Genomic DNA, 12,739 nt, shown 5'->3' with positions numbered 1-12,739 from the left:
AAAGTGAAGAACCTTAGGGGACTTCTGTTCCCTAGGTTCAGTCTATAAGTGGTATCAGGGCTCCCATGCCCCCAGTGCTATCTGCAGAAAGGGAGGGGAGAGAAGGGAGTGGGAGGGAGCTCCAGGCTGGGGTTTGCCCAGCCTGAGCTGGAGGGGATGCAGGTGGATTGGAGCCCCTCACTTCCTCCCCATCTAGATGAGGTTGGGCAAACCTCAGCCTGCAGCTCCATCCTGCTCCCTTCTCTCCTTTCGCTTCCTGCAGACACTGGGGGAGCAGGGAGAAGGGCTAGGGGAGAGAGGCTGCAGGCAGGTACCTCCACTGGATCAGCTGAAAAGTAGAGCTTGATCCCTGCCCCCTGACCCAACAGGCAAGTGACCATTAGGAAGTTTGGGGGTGGGGGAAAGAGAGAGTCACTCTAACTCACGGTGCTTTATGTGAAGTGCCATGAATTAAAGCAGGGATTTGCACATCTGTCAGGATCCTTAGATTTCTCGTTCAGACCTACAAACCTCTCCAAACCTCTCCCTTCTTAGTTATTTCATCAGTTAGATCTCTAGAGGTATATGCAGTAGGAACAATGAAGCTTTCACAGTTCAGCTGAAACTTTCAGAAACCAGAGAATATGAGCGGGGCCTGAATCATAGAACTTATGACTTCAGGAGATTAGGAGGAGCCAAAGACTTATTGAGTTCAAAACATGGTATATTAAGACTCACACCTTCAGGCAAGCCATAAGAACAGAGCAAAAAAATACAGTCTCATAGGCAGGGGGAAAAGGGATAGTTGCAAACAGACATAAACATCACATTCCATCCAGATAAATAGCACAGGCTAAAAACACACTGTCAGACATCAAGAGCCCTCTTTAGTTAAATTCTGAAAACAAATAATGATGAAGATCATGTATGCTAGACAAGGTTTAGTAGTTTGGGGGATTCGATCTCTTTTAGCATGCAAAAGAACTTGATCTGCCTTGCTGATATTGTCTTAGAGGTCAGGCATCATGGCAAAGACCTCAAGGGAATAAACAGCTACTGAAACAATCAGACCACAGATGAAGGGAGAATGAATGTTTTCTTTGTTTTGCTTTGTTGATTATTGGGGTTTGCTTATGCTGTTAGAACCAGGCAACCTTCTTCCCTGAGGAAAAGGAATGATTTATTTTTTCACCTGATAGAAGACGGATTTTTAAGGTTTTCTAACTTCCTAGGAGTGCAGCAATAAAGGGCTATGAAGGTCACTTTAAACCTTGGATGGGTTGATATCATACTATTTTGTATGGATGTAGAGCCAGCCAAGTATTTGATGCGACTTTAGCACCTGCTTACAGCAAGATCTGAAACTTAAAGACAGTGCTGAGCAAAATACAAAATACTACATAATACAGACAGCTCTGTTTTATATGGACATACACCAGCTTCATCTTTAGATTCCACTAATAATAGAAAGCACCTGGAATAAATGCCCTTATTAACTGCTACAGTTTTTCTACAGTATGTAGGGCTTGACAGTTATTTATGTAATATCTTCTCTCTACACACAGCCAGAATGCCAAAATCTGTCATTGTAAGGAAAACTGATGCAAAGCTTGTTATAAACAAAAGAAAAACTGGCTAATCTATTTTTATATATAGTATAAACATTGAACTCTACATCATATTTTAAAAAATCTTCCAGCTTTAACAATCTGGGGGAGTGCTTATAACCTGGGAAATTCCTTTATTTTGGAAAAAATAGTGTCTTTTTATACCTGACAGTGTCCCTGAGAAATCCTCAACTAACCGAGGGCCATATTGTTCCCTAACTACTCCAATAAAACTCCACTGCATTACAGTTCTCATTAGGATGGTAGTAAAACACTGGAACAGTTGTGGAATCTCCATCCTTAAAGGTTTTTAAGACCTGGCTAGACAAAGCCTCGGCTTGGATGATCTGGTTGGGGTTGGTCCAGGTTTGAGCAGGAGGTTGGACCAGATGACCTCCTGAGGTCCCTCCCAACCCTAATTTTCTATGATTTCACAGCCTTTTTTGAAACAATAAATTGGGAGTCCTAAATAACTATGATAAAAACTACTTTGAATGATATCCTGGCAAAGATCTCAAAATGTTCTGTATATTTAATTTAATAAAACCAAGCAGGGAAGAACTACTGGGTACAACCAAACTACGTTCTACAGGTTTTTGTTTCTGAATGCATAAATTCCTCTCTCATGTTCTAACTTCTCAAGAAGGAACACATAGTTTAATCCCATTTTATCAAATTATCAATTCAAAATAACTCAGGGCAAATATTTAGCATTATGTTCAGACAATACTTTCATTACCTTCCCTGCATGTTTTTCAAATCAAAATTTGGGTCCACTACAGACTGCTCTTTGAAACCTAGAAGCTCTGCAAATGCTGAGGATATCAACATTCATACATACCACTGACATACAGGGCTCATACGAAGATATGCCTCCACTTAGGTCTGAAGTTTGCCTTAAAAAAGCCTCATGATAAATTAATTTAAAAAATGAGCCAGCTTTTCTTTTTTTTAATTGCTAATTTTCAGAAGTATGCTTAACGTCCTTTGCTAAATTACAGGAAGCAAGATTATGGAAAAAATTGTGCTGCGCCATGCTTCATTTATTTTTATATTTTTGAAAAGTTTTTCAGCCCCCTGGAGGTCACCAATATATTCAGAATGCTGCCAGATAGGTGCCATTATTCTACTAATTTCCTGAATTCTTATCTCATATACCATGGTCTGGTTGCTTATCTTAGGACTCTTTTTTTATATATTGTCTTCAGGGGGGACAGTAAGTCTACTTCTATGTAAAATGGACAATTGCACCAAATGAAATCCTGGCCCCACTGAAGTAAATAAAAAGGTCTCATTCACTTTAAAGGGCCTAGGACTTCACCCTGAGAGGTTAAGTCAGTTACCTAAGACATTTAAGGCATTTATACATGTGCTCTAAGGGGGCGCTTTGATTAGCATGACTGAGAGCTGTGCTAATTAAAAGCTCCCAGAGTGTCATGAGTATCAGTGTTCCCATGCTGAAAAATGGCAGTGGGGCACTTTGAACTAAAGCTTGTTTGACAAGCGTTAGTTCAAAGTGCCCTGCCGCCATTTTTCAGCATAGGGACACTGACACTCGTGATGCTGTAGTCTGCCAGAGCACAGTAATTACCACGCTCCAGCAGACTCAATTACTTGAGTCTGCTCTGGCACGCTGTAATTACAGTGCATCGGAGCAGCCTCCTTGCATGTGTATAGGAGCCTTTAGGGCCTAATACAGTTTGGTCTCAAAGGCACCTCAATGGTACTTAGGAGCATGCATCACTTGCATCAACTACACTGAATGTGGATGAAAAAACAGGTAGCAACGCCAACATTTTGCCTACTGGTTATAGAACTCACCCAAAATAGTGGAGATTTAGCTTCTAAGCCTCTCTCACCCTTTAAGTATTTGAACCCATCTTTCTCACTTCCCAGAAGTGTACCCTAAGCACCAAGATTTAAAGCAGCCTAGCTGATATCACTCTCCTTGTGAAGCTGACTCAGGAGACAGTCAAGGGAGCACCTTTCATGCGGTCAGAAGAAAAGTAAGCAAAAAGAGGCTTGACTTTGTACCTAGTTACACTGGGGACCATTTTTAATCAACAGTTACCTAAAACAATGCATAAAGAGCCCTGAGAACAGGGACTAGAAACCAGGATTCCCTCTTCCTCAGGGGAGTGCCATAACCACTAGACTACAGAGCACTTCTCCCTCTCTCCGCCACTGGGGAGCGGGGATTTCAGTCTCTGGTGATAAGTGTGTTTTGTTGCTGCTGAATGTTTCATGCTTGGGCTGGGTGGAAGGGGATGAGGGGGGAAGCACACATGCTTTTCCTCTTTTACTTTTCTGTTTTTAAAATTTTTATAATAAAGTTTTAAAATGTCAAAAGTCTCTCTCTAGACTGACTATCCATTTTCTAACAGGCTCATTGGGTAAAAGACAGAAAAAGCTGTGACAGCAAGGATCTGGAGTCTGAAACACCTCCCTTCCAGGGAAGTGCTGTAAAGTATGGCTGTAAATTCACCCTCTTGTTGACCTTCTGGCTTCATGACTTTTATTCTTTGCTGCTCAGATTCAACAGGAGGGGTACAGGTGCACTCTGTTTAGCCTCTTCCAACCCCAGTACTTAGTGCAGTCTCCTGGGAATGGGAGATATCTATTCAAATCCCCTTAAACTGAGGAAAGTCTGCAACCTGGGCCACCCATATTCTGTATGAGTGCTCTAACCACTAGGTAACTGGGCAAAAAGTGGGTACCACCACTATTGCTGAATGCCTCCCTCCAAATACCATGCAAGCTGTAACATTACTCTAACACTACTAGGTCCAAGTAGAAATTAGGTACCGTAGTCAAAACTGGAAAATGCCTGCTGTTTAGCCTGGCAAGAACTTAAACGCATGCTTGTTCTTATTGTTTCCAACCTTTAGCTTTTTCAGTTACCCTTAAAGGTCCCTACATCTCCCCTTTCTCTGTATAAACTACTTCAACACCTATATTTAATTAAAGTGTTATCACTCTTTCTCAGCATCCAAGTTACCTCTCTCCAGTGTCCATCTAGGGGTTGACTGATAGCAGAGGGAAGACAAATGAGGAAGGTTGGAATCAACTAATCTAGGTTCTGTTGTCCAACTGCAAGACCTGGTTCATGACTTACAAGAAAAAAAAACATTTATGGGAAATCAGTCTTAAAAGTCAATTTAGTTTAACAGAATCCCTTTAAAGTAAATTCTAAGCAAGCAAGTCTCTTAGATGTGGCTTGAAATATATAACAAGCTTTATATGATCATATTTTTACGGTAAATGTACTGCTTCACTACTATGAGATGATACAGCTGCAAAAGGAATTATTCAATCCCAAATCTAACTTTGTTCACTTTAAGCAAGAGAAAAAATATCTTATACAAAGATTCTTGCAAAACTAACCAGAAATCAATGGTTTCACAATCATTAAAAACTACCACCAGAAACCATCTAAACTGGCTGTGTTTTATTCTCTGAACAAACCTAAACTTTTTCAATGTCAGAACCAGTAGTCTGCATATTGCAATATCAGGATGATAGCCCATCTTCATTCAACATATTGCTTAATATGGAAAGGGAAGGTCATCCATAGAAATGAAGAGTAGTCATTTACGGAGAACTTTTTGGAGAATACCCTTGTTTATAAATGGTTATACAGATACAATTCAATTCCTTAAATATTTCAAGGGGAATCAAAACTTACACAAAATAAAAGCATACCATTTGTGGCATACTGTTCTGTTGAGTAGCACCTATACAAAGTAGACTTTCTATGTCACATCTTGCCATGTGTGTCATTCACTTGTATTCTTAAGGTGACCACTTTTTAACCATGTGATTGGTATGTAAATATGTGACTAAACGTTTGTTAAAATTAAATAAATGAGAAAATTAATAATGAGAAAATTTTACATTAAGAATTCTTTAATATAAATATACATATATTATGACACTAGCATATTGTTATACTTTATTATCGGGGATATAATAAAGTGGCTATGGGGTGATCTGGTGGCCACCTATCAGTTTATCAGGGGTGCTCACCAGGATCTGGGGGAACGTCTATTCACCAGAGCACCTCAAGGGATGACAAGATTGAATGGTCACAAACTCCTCCATGACCGTTTCAGGCTGGACATAAGGAAGAACTTCTCTACTGTCTGAGCCCCCAAGGTTTGGAACAGACTGCTGCCGGAGGTGGTTCAAGCACCTACTTTGAATGCCTTCAAGAGACATTTGGATGTTTATCCTGCTGGGATCCTATAACCCGTTGACTTCCTGCCCCTGGGGCAGGAGGCTGGACTCAAAGATCTTCTGAGGTCCCTTCCAACCCTAATGTCTATGAAATCTATGAAATCTATAAATTTACAAACATTTTGTATCTTTAGAATTTTGAAGTGAACAACTAAGTCAACTAGCCAAGTCATAACTACAACATAACATTCTTTGTTCTATGATCTCTGAGGACCAGACTATATCTTCCTAGGTGTTTATATGGCACCCAATACAATGGGGTTCCCAACCCAAATAGTGATTTTTAACAGTATTCTAATATATATCTATTAAGAGAGAGAGCATCAGCTGCTCTAAGTTGCTTCTTGGAATAAATTTGCACTTTCTTGTTTAGTAGACTCAGCCTCATTAGCCATGAATTCTAGCTCTAGCTCTACCACTGATTTGCCAGAAAGTGCAAGTTAAAATTCTAAATTCTTCTAGTTAACAGTCCATCATGAGGCAGAGTGGCCTCTAAGTCTGGAGTGTTTTTAGGCATATCAACATTCGCAGCCAAAGCATACAAGGTACTGATATTGCTAGGACCATGTCCAATTCTATCTGAGGACAAGTTCCCAACTACAGCTAAGTCAAGTGGAGTGGCCTTCACCATCAGAACAGAAGAAAGCTCACACTCACATTTCTAGATCTATAGCAAAGCATCTGAACCACTCGGATATTGTACCCTCATACGACTTGTATGTCTTGCTGTAGGACTTTTATGTCTTACCACTTGTTCCCCTCCTTCCCTGTCTTCTATTTTTCTTATTTATGTTCTATACTTCTGAGGGTATGGATTACCTTACTACATATCTATATGGTACAATCTCATCCAATTTCTCGGGTATGGATTGCCTTACTACAATCTCATACAATCTCATCCAGTTTCCAGGGTATGGATTATATTACTACATATCTATATGGTACCCAGTACAATCTCATCCAAGTTCTTTAAGTGCTATATCTCTGCATCTCTTTCTCTATGGTAAATTTTAAACTTTGAAAATACTAAACAAAAGTTAACAGTAGGAATGGAAAGACTTGCATTGACTTCTTTGGGCTTTTCATAAGATCCTTGATGTAACCATAAGGACCAATATGGTGGCTGAGGATAGCAAGGAGCCTTGTGTGCTTCTGCCCCATCTTCTGTTGCTCTTGGCATGACCCTACAAATACACTGGAGGAATCCTTATCAGTGCATTTAGGGTGGTTTTAAAACCATTTTTGCACTTCTTCAACAATACCAAGAGTTCTTTGTAAAGACCAAAGAATATTGATAATGATGCACTATCACCCTCACTGGCACAAATCTATCAGAAGATATGTCAGAAACTGGACATACATACTTCATTAACTCAATGTTGCCTGTATAGTACACAGGAGATGTGGGTTGCTAAATAAAGCTAAATAAATAATTAGTATGCAGGGCTGTGAATATTATCACTGTAATTTCTATACTGGTATGTATGTATGTGGGTAGACTCATGGGAAGAACCCATGTTATAATTCTGTGCCTGAAATGCTCTTAAAGTGCTGTAACAACACAAAGCTGAGCATTTTAGATACACGAAATACAGAAAAAGAAGCACTTTGAATAATCATGGTGATTCTCCAGTATTCAGTCATCTCTCTCAATACTTTTATTCATTCTTAAAAGTCTTGTATTTGACTTTTTATTTTTAATCCTGATCTGCACGTGTAAGACTGCTACCAAAATAAAAGGTTACTGCATGCAAAGAAGTGCTGTGCTCCGATTGGTTAGTCTTGTTCTCTGACCTGCTATCTCATTGAGAGACTGATTCAGATGTGAAAATGGGAGAAAACTTATTCTAATGATGCCTTCATTTCTCAGAAGCACTAGACTACATATCACTCCAAAGCTAACTATGTTACAAACAAGCTCACTACAAAAGTAACAAAACCCTTGTGAGTATTTGCATGAATTTTCTTAGCAAGCACACACTTCTTTTTTTTACTATATCTTGAAACACAAGAGAACATAGACCACCCATGTTATCAGGTAGCCCAGGATCTGAAAGGTAAGGACAAGGCTAGGATTGCTTTCCTTGTGTGAATATAAATGAACTGATCCACATATGTCAGGGAACCACTGCTCATCCTCAGTCAGTTCATGTCCCTGATAGACTAACTTGTTCCAAGCCCTCCAAAAATCATGCACATGAGAAACCCAAGGCTATCATGTAAGAATTGTAATGCCATACTATTAAAAATGTTTTTTGACAATCAGCAATTAATGTCTGATTTCAGGATACTGCATTCAACTATTGTTCCAACTTCTAGTTTTAAATCAGTACTGTAAGCACTGATGTTATGGTGGCAGTTGGTAAAAGGCTTTTACTGTTGTTACTGGTTAAAAAACATGCTCACAGGTATGTGGGATCTAACCTGAAACTGCAACAAGATAGCAACTAGTTTACAAATCCATATTGGGCCACACATGGTGTCAAAAGTCACTTCACTGTTCTCCTTTGATAGCTTATCAGTGACATTTCTCCAGCAGTATAGGATGCAAAGCTGGGGGTTGGGAGCCTTAGGAAACTAGAGTCTTCTAGTTAATATATTTTATCTGGGCAAATACCAAAATAAAAGTGGAAAAGTGAAAGGAATAATTCATTAATGGCCACAAACACTGCCTCCGCACAGCATAAGAGAGAACAGATGAAGGCAAAAATTCCTTTGACATCCCGTAACAAAATCCTGGCATTGTTTGGGATTTTATTAACAATGTCTTTACAAGAAATAGTCTAAAAATGAAGCATCTCTGAAATAGATGTAGCCTATTTCTTTACATCATTTAAAGTAAATCTAATCCTTTTTTATAGCACAATCTGGATCCCTTTTTTTTCAGCTGTGTAGATGTAAAGCAGGCAGTATCCTACTACCCTCTCTCCATTTTGCACTTTCAGATCACTTAGGTAATTCAGAGCTGTAGAGAATATAGGTTGGGGGGAGTGCAGCTTTGCTTTCCCTTGTACTGTTGCTGTATAATGATGAAATTATGACTAACTACTAAACTAAAGGAAAGTGTTCCACCTAGAGACCAGCTTCATGACTCAAAGCAGCTGACAGGCTATCTGCAAATGGACATCATTTTAGGATTGAATATACTTGCTAGTTTTGTGCTAAAAATGATGCAGAGGTATTGCCCCCAGAAGTAATTAACAATGTTAATCTTTTTTTTCCTCTCTATGGTGATAAAGAGAGTCATTTTTATATTTAATTAATGCAGAGGATCATTTTGGAAACTGGCTAATGAGGCGCTGATCACATTACCATGAAAATGTGCATTAACACTGCAACTGAGGAGGCTGTTTCATGTATAGAGAATCCACTTTGTAATTAGCCCACTGTGAAATGAATCACATCAAGAACTCTAAGGGAACCAGTAGGCAATGGACACTTAGCTACTGCTGTGCCAATAGACCACCAACATTATAAGCTGTTTTCTCCTCAATACTGCCTGTCATCCACAGTGCAGTCCAAAACTGTAAGTGTTCAGCCTCTGTCAACTATAATGTATCAAAGCTAAGACAAATTACAGAGAAGGAAAGAACAGATGCTAAAAGGCATTAAACTTTAGATTGTTAGATCCTGCAATGACAAAAGAAAACAAACAAAAAGCTGTAAATCAAACAGAGATTCAATAAGATCTGTGCAAAATTATGGGCTATTATGGTAAGTGCTTGTTTCTTCCTCTCCCCCCCCCCCCCCCCCTCAGCCCCCAGCCATCTTCCCACAGGAGTGGCTTGCTGCTGGAAAAGGCAACAAAATAATTGTAAGATATTATGATCTTTGTTTAGTGATAAACTAAAATAATACACAGTCTGCATAAAAAAGAACTGAGAAAACCATTATCATTTAAATCTATTCTATTTAAGTCCTGTTCAGAAAATTCAAATGTATATTAAGATCATTTTAATTTCAGCAATCATATTAATCTATCAATCATAAAATTAAATATACTTATTGACCAGCACAAAATTGCCATGAAAACTTTCTTCCATGAGTTAGAAATACCTGAGATTGCAGACCGGTTAAATCCTAGCACCTGCAGAAGCCATAGCATAACTGATCTGAAACCACAATCCTATTACTAAAGCTAAGGGTTCCCTTACAACATTACTGATATGGTTCAATGAGAATTGCTGTTATACAACTGGCATGTTGGCAGAAGATGCACAAAAATGTTAAAAGGATCCCACAGGAAGTCATCTGAAGGGGGAGTGGCAAAGTAGTAGAAAACAACAGTCACCCAAAAATAATAAAAAGGAACAACTAAGCTAATAATTTCCACAGGGGGAAAACACCCCTTTTTATTTAATGTTTTTGTCAGAGCACAAAGTCTGAGTCAAGAGACACTAGCAATATCCTCTGCACTCACCTGTGAAACTTCATAGAGCAGTTTGTAGTGTTCCTCTCTCTTCTGAAAAGTGCACAGATTGCAGCCCATTCTAACAAGCAAAACAAGAGCAAAGCTTCTAATTTTCCCAGAACTGAAAGGCAAATGCACTGACAGGGAATCACCCTCCAGACTTGAATACTGTTTTTCATCAGTCACTCCAGCACAGAAACACAGACACACCACTGTTAGCTGGAAGCACAAGCCAGGGTACTGTGTAGCAGCATGCTCTTCTTCCCTTTCCCTAAGTATCTTACACTCACGTATACACACACACAGAGTTTCGACTCAGTTCATGGCAACACTCCCCCTGTCTCTGCATCAGTGCACATGACTACACAGATTCTGACTCATGAATATTAATAGAGCCTCATTGATTATTTATGACAGAACGTGTTAGCGGGGAGGGGTGTCATAGCTGCTGTTGATGACAGATGAATATTCACTAATTAAGAAGCAAATGTAGTGTGGTTAAACAAAATTCACTTGTGTCAATACCATAGCTGTTTATAAGGATAGAAGGATTAAGCACAGAATATTTCAAAGAGGAATACACATTTGTCTTTTAATTTTATCAGTAATCATAAGACTAATTCATGACCAAGAATTTCCTACGCACAAAACCAAGTCTTAGGTTAGGTCTCCACCTTGTGCAAAAGGAATTATGAAATGTGTTTCAGGAACATTTCTTACACATTTAAAAAAGTGATTGTGAAACCTGAGCGTATGTTGTTGAATATCTAAAGCACCAAAAAAAAAAAAGGAGATAAAACAAACCCAGATGGTTATACTACTACTATATTCACTTTTGACAGTGCCAAATCTACACAGAAACAAGGATACCATAATTGTGAGTCTATAATGTGTATGTGTAAATATACAGTCCATGTATAGATGCTATGAATATAAGATTAGATCATTTTTCTACATACATACACACATTATATATGTTCACTACATGAATATCCTACAGAGTTACACTTGTATACTTACCATGTAAAACGAAGATTAAGAGAGTATAGTATAGTACAGTAAATCTTACCAGCCCGAAGTTTTTCAGGAAACTGAACAGATATGCCCTCTTGGACTTTTAAATATTCAATGGCTTCTATAATATAAGGCCTCGGTGGCTAATTTTACCATTTATAAATTAGATTATAATAGCTCAATAATTCTCAATATGTGTATAAAAGCAGGGATGCATTTATAATTAAACCTACATGTTAAATGTTAAAGGTAATGGAAGTCAGTTGTACTTCCATGCTTACATTAATTCCCTTATTTTACAGCATGTGATCTAGCTGTATGTTTCTTAAAGATAAAAACCTTGACTGTAACAAACCAGGCTCCCCTTCACCTCCCCCACCCAAAGCAGGCAAGAAATAAAAATCAAGATTTCTTCTGTCTCTATAGTACCTTATCCAACAATTCTACTAATAAAGAAGTATGTCCTTCTTCCAAAGCATCTTTAAACTGGATGGGATAGCAGGTAGACTCCAAAGTAAAAATAATTACTCAAGAAGCCAAGGTAACCAGTTTAGTTAAGACTGACACTGGGCTCTGAAGAATTTTAATTGCTAGACACTAATGTACAGCTACTATTTTTGGGTGCAGTTTCCTAAATGTGCTTTGTCAAACATTTAAAAGTCGATAACAGGAAATGATTCTAATGAGTACTAATTGTTAACAAATTGGCTTTGCATCTAGCAGCACCTCAAACACCACCGGTGCACAGTAGCAAGTAGATCAACAATCATCTGCTGCTTATCAGTCCTTCCCCTTGGGATGTAATAATCCGATTTTCTGGGCCTTAATTTTACCTAACGGGCTGGATGAAAGCCAAGCAGACAGACCTACAGGAAAACAGCATTATTACTGTGGACACTGAATATGAGCAAAGTTTGTAGAACCCTTATGCAAATTGTGGATGAACTGGTATCAAACCTTAATTAAAATTCATTTCTTTTAAGAAATGGATGGGGTCACGAGGAAGAAAATAGTGACCATGTACAGAGCAGACTCTTTTTATACCAGCCACAGGCACCATTCATGTCACACACCACTCATATCTATTTTCATATGGACATGTCCTGAAGCCGACAAATCTGGATCAGAACTTTCCTGAAGTTCACAGGGTTAAGTTTGAGGTTTTGGGAATGGGCTTATCATCGCTAGCAAGTCATGACTTCCAGTTCTCTTCCTCTCTACTGATATACCCACAAAATCCTGGTCAGAACAAGGTCCACATACATGAAACAAACATTAGCTATGTCTTGGAAGGTTTCCACATTGTGGAACTGAAGAAGAATTCTCAGGTATGTCAATTTTGAATTTAAGAAATTCAGATCAAAGAATTAGATAACAGTCATGCAAGGACAACCATGCCATCTTTTGATGAAAGTGCTTTCTTCAGCTGCTGACAGAACTTCTTCCTATGAGTTCTGAAAGCTAAACTGTAAATTTAATGACCGGGGGGGGG

At 38.7% G+C, this 12,739-nt stretch overlaps 1 protein-coding gene across 1 annotated transcript in view; it reads right to left on the bottom strand.

Annotated features, from left to right (window-relative positions):
- Positions 1-12,739, bottom strand: part of PDZRN4 (PDZ domain containing ring finger 4) — a 392,096-nt gene that overhangs the window by 159,034 nt on the left and 220,323 nt on the right. The window lies entirely within an intron of this gene.

This window comes from Alligator sinensis, unplaced genomic scaffold (genome assembly GCF_000455745.1).
Source record: "Alligator sinensis unplaced genomic scaffold, ASM45574v1 scaffold147_1, whole genome shotgun sequence".
Classification (NCBI taxonomy): Eukaryota; Metazoa; Chordata; order Crocodylia; family Alligatoridae; genus Alligator; species Alligator sinensis.
This window is presented reverse-complemented; position numbering and strand designations above follow the sequence as displayed.